The following is a 13,247-nucleotide window of genomic DNA, read 5'->3' as shown; positions in this document are numbered from 1 at the left end:
GTTTATTTTATAAACTACGTGTCCTAAGATGCAGTACTTTGGCTAACATAAGCAGACAAATGATTATAATTAAAACCATCAGCATGGTTACAATACCATAGAAAATGAAAGGAGAAATCATAGTATAAATGACAGTGGAATGCAGCCACCTTCCTTTCGCTAGTAAACTAATATTATTAGACTGGTAGAAGGTCTCTAGGCTTGAATGGGGAACACCATACCATAAAGATCAGCTTAGGTGGATCACATCACAGGATCAGCTTTGCTCTGCGCCTGGAAATGTTCTTCTCCAGAATGTGTTTCAAACGCATGCAAACTGTAATATTAAAGGCTCTCGACATTCAGGTATTTGCAGCTGTGTGCATATTATGACTAGAGTGGCCGATCAACCTGGACTCAAAAACCTACATTTTCTGGCGGCTCAGAGTGTTTTGCACACAATGTTCAGACCAAGGTTGCAGTGCACGTCTAGGGAGGTGAACAACAGACAGTTCTCATGTGAAGAAAAGGCAAGCAAGCAGTTCTCAAATAATAACATGTCTCAGCAGTGTTGTGTGCAAAAGTGGCAAGATGGCTTTCTAAATGCTAACGCGCTTATGCTAACCTAGCCATGTATGCATCTAAATCGCTACCTTCACTGCACCCCCCCTTGATCGGACCACGAACAAATAGGGATACAAAAAGGAACGCAGAGTTCAAGTTCGATAGAGCAGAACCAAGTGCATGTATTGGAAATCCAAATAAAGAGCAGTGAAAGTTCGAAAAAAACGTTAAAAAAAACCAAAATGGAGGGGAAAAAGAAAAAATGGTAAGTCAATACATCATGCAAAGGCTCAACGAGCCCAGATGTTGGAACACACAAAAAAAATGTGTGGTTTGTGCAAGGGAAGCTGGACGATAATTAAGTTAATCCATCAATGTGTAAGCACAGTACGTAGCAACAGCTTCCAAAAGGAAGTCATTGGAACGAGTTGCAAAAGTGTCAGCCATCCAGTCCAATAAGGTAAACGAACATACATGTTCTTCGACCACTGGAGCCTCTAGCACGTTCAGAGGACAACTGGCGTGTTCTTCTAAATAACTTCGTGCCAAGAAGTCATACGCTGCTGTTCCGATGTCCCAGTTCTCAAGGACTCCATGTGCTGCTCCACAGGCCATAATCCTAACACCAGAACAGTCCAACTCATGAGCCACTAATGGACTCATCAGTCGATCATAATCCAGGGCAGGAGACACAGAGTTTGACAAGCACAAATCCAGATCCCATTCGAAATGACAATCTAGGCAATGAAAAACAGGTTCTACGCATGTAAAATAGGCAAACCGGAAGGATAATCCATAGGCTATGCTCAGGGTTGCCAGTGGCAAAGTTCCATAGTATTCAAGCATCCGGTTACGAAGATGGAGCAGCCGGGACAGGCCGTTGCGTGACACACAGTGTGCAGCCATTGCGCAGTACGCAGATCAACAGCAGAACGCCAGCCACGAGGGCGAGAATCAATGGGAGCCCTCCAAAGACGCTGGAAAAAATAGAAGGAAAAAAGGCCGGTATCACACCGAAAATAGTTTGGAAGGAGGTCTGGAGGCCGGAGCCCACAATTTTGAAAAAATGCACCAAGTCAGTTGTTGGCGAGGCGTTAAATATAGTTTGAATCAGGGCACCAAAATGAAGTGGGAGATCAGTATTTAAAAGTGCCTGCACCTCGGTACGGGTGTTAGCTACGTGAAGGACAAATGTTTCACGGGACGAAGTCAGAGCGACCTCTTTTTGAGACAATAGAGCCCTTATTCTGCTCATCTTGTTGAACTCTGCCTTCAAGGTTGAAATGGAAGGCCAGATGGATACATCCAGCCGCCCATGCGGGAGTGGGAAAAGGACATTCTTACAGCAGACTACTCTCTGTGATACAGTCACAATGTAGGGAATTCCCACTAGCATTCCGCAGCAAGCCTCGTTATTCAAAAGCAAATAACTACCGTTAGCTAGCAACGTAAAAGAAGGTGTAATAGCTGGCACTGTAATCCCTTTCAGGACGCATGCTAAATTAGGCGCTTGCACATTGCACGCGCCATGCAATTGGATGGGCCTACAGACTACAGAATGATCAGGTGTGGAAGAACATTCCTCAACTTTCAAATAAACTTCTTTACCTTCTCTCATGCACATGTATGTAAATTGCAGTGACCATACTTCATGCAGGAAAGCAGTACCCAATGGTTCATATCTGCCTAGGGCATAATGTTTCATGCACAAACTGAATTTAAACAATGGAAATGGCAATCTGATTAACCCGTGGATAAGCCACACAGCTGAGTTCAATTCGGCCACCGAGAAAGGCAAAGGTTCTAACTTTTCAATATGCAGAAATGAGTATGTTGCATCTTTAATGGACATGAATTGTTGTTTTGCAGTTAGATTAAAAGGAAGGAATAATGATGAAGTATTCCCAGCTTTTAACGTTTGCAATGTCCATGCAAACTGCATTATAGAACGCAATTGATTCTGACCATGATATAAAACAGACACATCGTCCTGCACAATATCAACAACAGATGAAACAATATTATCTAATGTGTAAATTCTGGAAGAAAGGGTGTTAATGCTATTATCTATAACAGCTAGCACTTTTTCCATGTTGGCCTGATCAATAGCTCTCAATCTGGAAGCAGCTTCAATTTGTGATAACTTCCAAACTTCGTTATAAATAGCATACAACCATCTCTTGGACCTGCCAACCTCAGGACCCTTAACAAAATCATTCAAATCTATTTTGTCATGTAATTTAGATAAATGAACTTTAACAGATGCCAAGGTGGAGTGTTGCAGCCAAGACTGGCACAACTTCCCAACGGAGTAGGTAGTAACAGAATGAGAAGATTCAAAGCGGGGGGTCTACACGATCCTGCGTATACCCAGGCTTCAGACCCAAACAACGATGTTGACAGGAATCTGAACTCGTCTGCCAAGTCAACCATCCTTCAGAGTTGAACTTAGAAATATTGAAGGATGAATTAGTAATGTACGACTGCAACGCATCAAGGGACAGCTCTGTATAATTATCCCAATTTAGGTAAGCACCCAGATCTGGAATAGACGGGGAATTCCGTTTTTTAGAAGTAGCCAATCCAAAGCAGGTGGTCTGAAAAATAGTCGAATTCAAAAACAACATGTGGTTCGGGATGAGGCAGGCATGATGCAAAGCTTCTGTTCCTTGTACCTGCCATGGTTTAGAACCCCAGACAGACTTAAGATCAATAGTATCTTTCCAAAGATCATAACCCCTGACCGCTAAATCATCCATAAAGGATTTGGAATATAATAATTTAGTGTCTGTCAGCCTAACCTTCGAGGCAGACTCCGCTGCCATTTTAAAATAAAAGGCGGCAGGTGTGGAAACACTGAAATCAGTAAAATAGGCAAATTTGTTCACCTATGTGCTTGAGCTGCGTAACATTGGCGTTGGACAATGTTCCCATTGTGTATAATTTACAAAATTATGAAACGTATTGGCTTTATGTAGGAAATGATTGCCATAATGCTGATAGCAAAACAACTCTCCGTAATTAGCAGTGTCTAAATACAAATCTTCAGCATCAAAAGCGACATAATATTTCAAATCAGAAAACAGTGCTTCTATGGCCTGAACGTCCCAATCATCAGAGCGGATGTTTTGTTTGACCACTTCTCCCATAGAAACACGAAATACATTTGGTACATTGATAACCTCAGTCGGACCATGAATCTGAAATTTAACAGCATCCCACGCAATCCCATCTAACACAGGCCAGGCAGTAATATTCACAAAAGTCTGGTCTCTTTTCATGATGTGTGATGAGGAGTGAGGGGCCAAAGTTCCATCAATTAGTCTAATTGTAGATCTTTCTTTTAGGTAGTGTCCGTTCACAAGACGAAAAAATACCACTACAAATCCGATGGACATAAATAGAAAAAATACATATGAGCATCAGCCAAATGTAAGTCCAAGGAGGAATCAAAAAATGTCTCTTAAACCAAACAGCAAAAATAGAAACTTTTGATGGGGCCCTGGAAGTCATAGAGTTGATTGTAAAACAGGTAATGTTACATCTGCAGGATAAGCATACTCAGTATCTTCAGGTAGACCACCAGCCGGTGGTAGCAATACAGGATCAGTAACTGTATACATCTCGATGGCAACATCAGGCATGGTGTTAGGAGCCAGAATTTCTCAGCATCGCAGGGCAAGAGACCGCTGGAGTCATACTAAGAAGAATCGGCCACTCGCTGCAGTTTGACATTGTCAATGGAGATGCACCTGTTATCCTTGCGACCAGGAAGTGGAGGTAAAATGACTGTTCTTGTATTCTGCACGCCAAGCACTGGAACCGGGGCACGATAAGAGGGGCCGAACTCCTTCTTGTTCTCCGCCTTCTCACGGACCAGGTCACCAACTCGAGGTAGCCAGCCGACTACCGGAATCTGAAGTGCAGCATCAGATGTGGAGGGCATGTGTTCCTTCGAGAGACTATCTCTAGCCTCTTGTAGAGTCTCTAACACAGCACAGTGATCATCTATGTCAAAGGGTGCGGCAGACGCCGCCATGTCTAGACCATCAAGGTCCGGGACAAACATATTTATGCCAAAGAGCATCATGTATGGGGTCCGCCCACCCAGAGACCTTCTAGGGAGATTATTAGTGCACGTTGGACATTATACAGATGGGCTAACCAGTTCCGGCCAGTGCCTAAAACCCTAGCTGTCAAGGATTGCTTTAAGTCACGGTTCATCCGCTCCACTACACTATTACCCTCAGGTCGGTATGGAGACGAAAATTTGACTTGGACCCCCAAATTTTTCATGGCTTCTTTGTACGCCTTAGAGGTGAACGCAGGGCCCTGATCAGAATGAAAGGTACCACATGCAAAACTTCCCACAAAGACACGCATATCCCTGATGACAGTACGGGCATCAGCACTCCTTTGTGGCCATACCCACAGAAAACGTGTGCATGAATCCACTGCAACTAAGATACACTTGTACGCAGTATCAGAGGAGAATGGACCGCAGTGATCCAAATAAACACACCCAAGTGGTTTATTGGATATATACAACTGAGTTTGTGGTGGACGCGCAGCAGTTGAAGGTTTAATCTGCTGGCAAATGTCACAATCAAGAACATACATACAAGCTTGTTTATATAACCCGCGCCACCAGTAACGTTGTTGTAACGGAGAAACAGTTGCTGCAACGCCGGCATGGGCAGACGTCATACCCTCGTGAGCTGCTGATATCAGAGATGGTCTGCTGTCCGCGTTGGGAATCAATCTGTCCCCAACGTCGTTAATTCTCACTAATAGGACTTTATCAGGACTTAAGTGATAATAGTAACGAGAAGGGAAACCTCTCGGGTAATTACTTCCCTTCTCTGAAGCAGCAATAGCTGCCAAGATGTCATCATCGATCTTACTTTTGGATCTTGTAACTGCTGCTACTAAATATGTCGCCACTGCTGTTTTCGCTGCTTCATCAGCTAAACTGTTACCGACCGCGTGGACACCAACTCGCTGGTGCCCAAGAGTGTGAATTACATTCACGAGAGGCAGATGTTCTTTAAGTTCTTCCACTCGAACCCAAAGCATTTTATGCTTAATTGTGCTACCTTTGGAATCACGATATTCATTTTGAGACCAAAAGAATAGATTGTCGTTGAATGACTGAACACAGTAAAACGAGTCACTTACTATAAGAGTAGTGACTCGAGGATCAGCAAACTCCAGTGCAAGCACCAGAGCACGTAGCTCCGCCAATTGTGCGGTACAATCACCCAATGACTGCGTATGCACGACATCAGATTGGAATTCACCATTTACGAAAGTACCTGCCACAATTGCGCAAGCTTCTGAATAGGCGTGCTTCAATTCTGTCGCCGGTTGCGCCGAACCGTCAGTATAAATGACACAATGGTAATCTTCGAGCGGGCGCATAGACAGAGGAGCCAGATGAACAAATTCATATTGCAAGTACTCCTGCATCTGTAATGAGGCATCAAAGATGTAAGTGACATCTGGCGATGTCAGAGAAGTGGCCCATTGTATCCAACGTGGATGCAAAGCTTTTGAATTGGGTACACTGGCTTTTGTAACCGCCTCTAGGGCAGGATACGGTGTGACCACCAACATGCGTTTTCCTTACGACAGCGCTCGTTCTTTAAGAATCGCCATCTGCACAGCAGTCAAAACTTTTTCGACAGAGGAAAAGCACAGTTCAGCCGAAGTGTACAGGTGTGATTTGTATGCAATGGGGACGGTGTCGCCCTCATTGAACGTTAAGTACGTGAAACCCACTGCGCCTGGCACAATTCTTATTACCAGGTTTGTGAGGTTATCACGCGTCAGTAAGTATTTTGAAGCAAGAAGATCAGCCTGTAATGATTGCAAAATGGCTGAATGCTCTGGCAGCCAGCTCGATTTGGAAAAAGTAGGTTGCACCAAGGCATATAGCGGCTTGATACGCTGGGCATAATCAGGAATGTACGTACAACCGAAATTCAGAAAGCCCAGTAAAGACTGTAATTTTTTCAATGTTGTAGGAGCACGCAGATATGCACACATTTCCAGAAAGTGAGAAGCTAAACCTCGACCCTTATTGTTGAGCTCGTAGCCCAAAAACAACACTGTATACTCTGCAATGTGAGACTTCGCAAAGTTGAATTTGTAACCGAAGTCTGCAAACATGACAATAATGCGATCAAAGCGACACAGATGCGGCCACAACTCGTCGTCCGTGAGATAGATATCATCAACATACAAGTACGCATCCGGGTCAATGCTCTCTAACAGAGAGAATACACGTGCAGCAAAGACGCCAGGGCTATTTTTATAGCCCATGGCTAATCTTTTAAATTGTTTTTGCTTGCCGCCCGATGTAAATGCTGTCCACTGACTACTAATAGAGGACAGGTTATGGCTGTAAAAGCCATTTGATATGTCAAGTGTGGTTTTAAACCTTTTACGCACAAGACAATCAACTAGGGCTGAACTGTGGGTATTCTGTACCGCGCATGTCCGGCAATGAGAGTTTAGGTGCCGGTAACCAAAAACTAGGCGGTACGACCCATCAGGCTTCGTTACAGTGAATAAAGGATTATTCATTGGTGACACACATGTTTCAATAACACCCTGATAATCCAATTGATCAAGGATTTCCACGACATGAGATCTAGCTTTGCGACGCATGGGATATTGGGGTTGTGGTTGAGGCATAGACCGTAAGGGAATCTCATGGCTGGGGGACAATTTATCCCAGCCTACCTGAGTACGATACAAAGCCGGTGCAAGCACCTGAGCCCACTCTTCGGTAAACCTTTCAGCATGCTCCTTCGGCACAGTATGCGCAAAGGACGGGAGGATTACCTCCTCCCCTCTAGGAGCATCTAAAATAAAAGTCGGGGGCCAGTCCGCCTCTGCCAAGAGAATGTCATAGGAAGAGGTCAGATTATCCAAAAAAATCCCTTGTATTGTACGCTGTATGTCACCTTCAATTAAGAGGACTATATCATATAGTCTGTCAGGGGGAGCCACTCTAGTGTCCGCAGTTTCTACAGTAACGAACGTGTCAGTTGCTGTCGCGTCCAGATATGGACGTAGTGCTTGTCGCACTACTGTAAGCTCCACTGCGCTGTCGAGCAGCGTTATCGCCCATGTCAGGTTCCGGAGCTACGTCCGTACTATCTGTGGCATACCTCGCTGTTAGCGCAGCAACCTTCTTCTTTTGAAAAGGGGGACGTTGACGTGCAAACTCGTCTTGCTTGCCTCTACCTTCAGCCTGACGGTGTTGCTCACGACCTTGCTGGGCACCCCGACCTTTGCCACGTTCTCCTCCACCGGACTGCGAGGCCAATGTTTCCTGTGACAAACGAGGAGAATGTTCAGAAACCTGAAATCTATCAGGTGACTTAATACTAGTGCGATCGCGCAAATTGTATGTGTGCTCACTAGTTGGCTGTGTGGGAGACGCAGGACGAGACCCCTGTTTCTGCTGCTGCTTTCCCTGTTTCTTTTGTCGCCAATTTTGCTTTGGAAAATTTGGACGATCGTCTTTAACAGACGAGCTCACCTTAGTTTGGTGTATCAGGTCAGGAATGACTATAGTTGGTTTAACCCCTAAACTACTGCGGCCAATTGTTCTATACGCCTCCGCAATAATTTTGGGCAACTCTTTCGGCTTATCGAGTTCATCGACGCGGGCTAAGCCATTAGCCACTTGGAATTGTACCGCATCTCCCTTGAGGTTACCAAGGACGAGAGAGGGAACTACGTCGAATACTCCGACAAGTCGCATTCCCAACTCAACCGCCACCTCCGGACCGTGGTTATCTTGAACACGTTTAATAACGGAGGGGAGCACGTCCATAGACGGAGTGCCAAAGCACTTCGAGTAGACCACGGCAAAAACCTTACCCCAGGCGTCACAATCGGACACTTCTGGGACCAAGTCTTTCGGCAAACTTGTGGTGAGGATTCTGTGTTTTTCCACCGTCGTAGAGTGTGGAAACACTGCTTCCAGTTGGTCAAATTTCTCGGCAGGCCAATAAGGCAAATCGTCCGTATTTTGGGGGCGCTTGCCCATCACAGAATTAACTACAAATGGGCTAATAACAACCGCAGGATGACCAGCTGGTAGACCCGCAACAGCAGGTGCCCCCACCTGCACATTGCGCGAAACGTATTGCACCAAAGCCCTATATGCTGTAATGAGGGCTGTATGGAGTATACGCAATTCATCCACCGCAATAGTCAAATAGCGGGGGTGAGGCGTAAATCCGGCCAGCTCCGGCCATGTGGCCCCTGGAATCGACAAAGGGACGAGTCTAGCCGGTGCAATCGCATGGGGAAGGGCGCCATTAAACCAAATGCTATGCTGCCAGGCTGAAAGGGGAATCTCCAGCGTCCTGTATGTCATATAATTTGCTGGGACCCGCGTGTGAGTATACGAGAGAAACGTTTTATCATCCGCATTTACTGCTGGCAGCGTCACCCAAGAGTAAAACAACTCGTAAGGGTGCGACGCGTCCACACTCACCACAAAAATTACGGCAATCCCATCGTCCGGTACCCCATACTGCGTCAAATGACGCCACAAAGGCGTACGACTATGTGCTGCAATTTTGACCGCCATAAGGACACAGAGAATGGATTTTACAGTAGCACTAGGGGTCAGAAATATAAAACACCTTTTTAATTTACAAGCTTGTATGAACCTATTAGGTTACTAACAGGTAGGTGAAATCCATCACTCCCGTTATCCGGAAACAAGAGTGAGGGTGTTGTGGACTAATATAAGCACTACTAAGGCGTTTCAAATCAAAAGACCAAACGTTAGGTGCGCCATGTTGCAGGGATTCTGCTCATGCACAGAACTATGCGCAGGAAACCAGGACTTCAATGAATTGTGGTGTACCAAAAACTCACCTCAGTACCCAGATCCCCTATCCGACCAGCATCAGTGTCCCATTTGTTATCCGTATTATCTCGGAGGTCCCAATGTATAGACAACCCAGAACAAGCGACTTAGAGTATTCTCAGGAATGGTGGGAATCAGAAATACCTGTTCGCTATTATTCATATATCAATCCACAACAAAGTAATCAGAGACATGGTAAAGTTTACAAGGTTTATTTTATAAACTACGTGTCCTAAGATGCAGTACTTTGGCTAACATAAGCAGACAAATGATTATAATTAAAACCATCAGCATTGTTACAATACCATAGAAAATGAAAGGAGAAATCATAGTATAAATGACAGTGGAATGCAGCCACCTTCCTTTCGTTAGTAAACTAATATTATTAGACTAGTAGAAGGTCTCTAGGCTTGAATGGGGAACCCCATACCGTAAAGATCAGCTTAGGTGGATCACATCACAGGATCAGCTTTGCTCTGCGCCTGGAAATGTTCTTCTCCAGAATGTGTTTCAAACGCATGCAAACTGTAATATTAAAGGCTCTCGACATTCAGGTATTTGCAGCTGTGTGCATATTATGACTAGAGAGTGGGCCGATCAACCTGGAGTCAAAAACATATATTGTCTGGCGGCTCAGAGTGTTTTGCACACAATGTTCAGACCAAGGTTGCAGTGCACGTCTAGGGAGGTGAACAACAGACAGTTCTCATGTGAAGAAAAGGCAAGCAAGCAGTTCTCAAATAATAACATGTCTCATCAGTGTCGTGTGCAAAAGTGGCAAGATGGCTTTCTAAAAGCTAACGCGCTTATGCTAACCTAGCAATGTATGCATCTAAATCGCTATCTTCACTACAGTTTATGGCACTCTTATAGGAAATAGGTCAACATGTTTCTTGCCATATGAATAGTCTACGGGAGTTTCGTCAGGACCAAACAAGAGGGTATACTATCTACAACTAAAACTCAAGAGCTGTTGTGGCTGCACACTCAAATCAACCATACAACTAACTAGTCCGATACCTGGTACTACTGGAACTACCCAGACCTTTGGACTAACTAGGCTTCACATAACCTCAGCCTAGCGCCTTATATCTTTTGTTTTTACTTAGGGTAGGAGACCCCTCGATTAAAATTGTTTTCACAGGTACTCCCAACCCTATTTTAGATTCACTTGAAATACACATTCATCTACACACACTAGGCCCCTCACCCCCACTTCACCAAACTGCTGTTGGAAAAAGATCTCCGCTAAAGTGCCCCTACTATAGGGAGCCCGTGGGGTATTGCACCGCCGACCTGACGATGAGCAGCCCGATGATGAAGCATGGCACCCAACAGGATGTGTGAGGACATTATAATCGAATAAAATGGATTCCCAACATTGAACCACTCTGGTCAGATTGGTTTATATTCCTTGTATCTGACTCTCAATCTAGAGGAACAGCATAATTCTTTTGCTAAACACTTCCCTGGGGCCTTTATGCTGGACCTGTCCAAAAGCCCTTTGTCCCCTCTTTGAGTACTAAACATAGACTTGTGCATCATTATGTATTAAGATACAATTTATGATTGCAAACACAAAGTGCAAATTTCTTACATTTTCATTACATACTTTAGATATCAAAATATTTTAGTGCTTTTTTGCCGAGTGATTCACACTGGCAAGAATCATTAAATTTTTGATCACGTGCAAAATCTAGGATTAGAACCCTGATCTACATGGTACAATGTTGCAACAGAGGCACTAGACACATGCAGAAATGAGGAAGAGGTGATGCATACCACAGCTCCTGTGGGAAGGACTTACAAACTCCCTCCATTGCACTAGAGAAGACCCACCAGAAACATGAGGACAACTCAAAACAAAGCATGAACCAGAGGTGTGACCTCAGTATTAATCGTTGGAATGATGAATCCATGCAAACTGCAAATATAGAAGATAACATCTTATTGACCTTTGCTCTATATGGGGCCGATTCACAGAACTAATCTGAGACAAAATCCAAACTTTACGACTTTCGGTATTCACAAAAGGCATTTAGTAGTAGTAAAGTTAGGATTCCTAACTTTACTACTACTAAAGTAGTAGTAAAGGTGAGCCCACATCACACCCCACCTCAGGCATTACACTGGGTCCCTGTAGAGAAGAGATGCCAATTCAAGCTGCTGACCCATGCACACAAGGCTCTACACAACCAAGGACCCGCCGACATTAACCACCTCCTGAACTTCCACCAACCATCGAGAAGACTACGCTCTGCCTCCCTTTCACTTACCCATACTCACCGTATCTACCAAAGCAGAAGTGGAGGACGCTGCTTCTCCCAAATCATAGCAAAGACCTGGAACAGGATCCCTATGCAACTCCAGACCATCACCTCACTTCTAGAATGCTGAACGGCTCTCAAAATCTGGCTGTTTGAAAAAGCCTCCGGAACCTGCAACCGCCTGGATACCCTATCTGGTGATTAGCTGCGCTTTATAAATCCTGATTGATCTTGAGCATACACCCTGCTCCACTGGTAGAGGGCTAACCCTTAGTGCCTGATTACGATCTTGGCGTATGGGATACTCCATCACAAACGTGAAGGATATCTCGTCTGCCATATTACAAGTTCCATTGTATCCTATGGAACTTGTAATACGGCGAACAGGATATCCGTCATATTTTGGATGGAATATCCCATCGGCCAAGATCGTAATCAGGCCCTTAGACTTAGGTGGCTCCACAACCCCCTTTGTCCATCTGCTCCAGAGAAAAGCCAAGGTAACGTGTTACATTTGATCTTTTTGGGGTACTATTCATTGCCTAGTTCCTGTCATGCTATTTTGGGACAATTGGCTTCTTGTTTCTAGTCTAAACATAAAGCGTAAAAATGTGTATTCTTAACTTTCCAGCCCTGTTGTTGACCCAATTGCTCTGAGTGAATCATTTTCCTGAGGCTGCAGGGTGCTTCTCACTTGAATCTTGGGCACAAATACCTTGATTGCAACTGACTCAATTTAAGATAGGGCTACTGATGTTTCTGAACCTAGCAAAAGGTCATAACATTTGATCTCAGCCTTTAATTTGAGATAATTATTCTTTCAAGAGGCTTGCGTCTATTAGAATTGATAAAGGAAGTGGGGCGCCGGAGATCCCGTTGTTAATGTGTCAGCAGTTGCCCCATGGGGGCAACTGGTCGGCACTTGCGAGGTGGAATGATTCTGGATTGACGACTGTGGGAGATCTATATGAAGACAATGCACTGTTGCCCTATGAGACACTCCGCGACCGGTTCGATCTCCCTCGCGGGGATTATCTGCTGCATACGGCGCTGGTGTCGGCTATTCAGCGGCGGTGGAGGGGAGGGTTATCTGAGCCTGGAACGTCCATGGCTTGCCAATATGTGGTACTGGCGGCTGGCACCATTAAAGCTGTCACGTGTTTATATCGGTGGATGACCTGCGAAAAGTTAGCCCCCCTTATTAGGTTGAAGCAGCATTGGGAGGTGGATATTGAGGGCGAAATACCTGACAAAATATGGGCTGAGGTGTTGGGGAGGCCCTGGAAATGTTCCAGAAACGCCCGATTCCAACAGATCCAACTTTTTATATTGCACAGGGCTTACCTTACTCCTGTTAAAATTCAACAGTATTTCCACACGCTTACGGCGATCTGTCCTAGGTGTCATGTAGAGGGGGCCGACTTTCGTCACATGCTGTGGAGCTGCCCTCGGATCGGGGCCTATTGGCAGGAAGTATGGTCCTTACTATGCGAAGTTACGGACAGGGTGATTGAATTTGGTATAGCTCCTTGCTTGCT

At 44.9% G+C, this 13,247-nt stretch overlaps 1 protein-coding gene across 1 annotated transcript in view; it reads right to left on the bottom strand.

Moving 5' to 3' along the window:
* LOC146871592 (metabotropic glutamate receptor 4-like) overlaps positions 1–13,247 on the bottom strand; it is a 2,887,050-nt gene that overhangs the window by 701,054 nt on the left and 2,172,749 nt on the right. The window lies entirely within an intron of this gene.

The sequence above is a fragment of the Triturus cristatus genome, chromosome 1_1 (genome assembly GCF_964204655.1).
Source record: "Triturus cristatus chromosome 1_1, aTriCri1.1, whole genome shotgun sequence".
NCBI lineage: Eukaryota > Metazoa > Chordata > Amphibia > Caudata > Salamandridae > Triturus > Triturus cristatus.
This window is presented reverse-complemented; position numbering and strand designations above follow the sequence as displayed.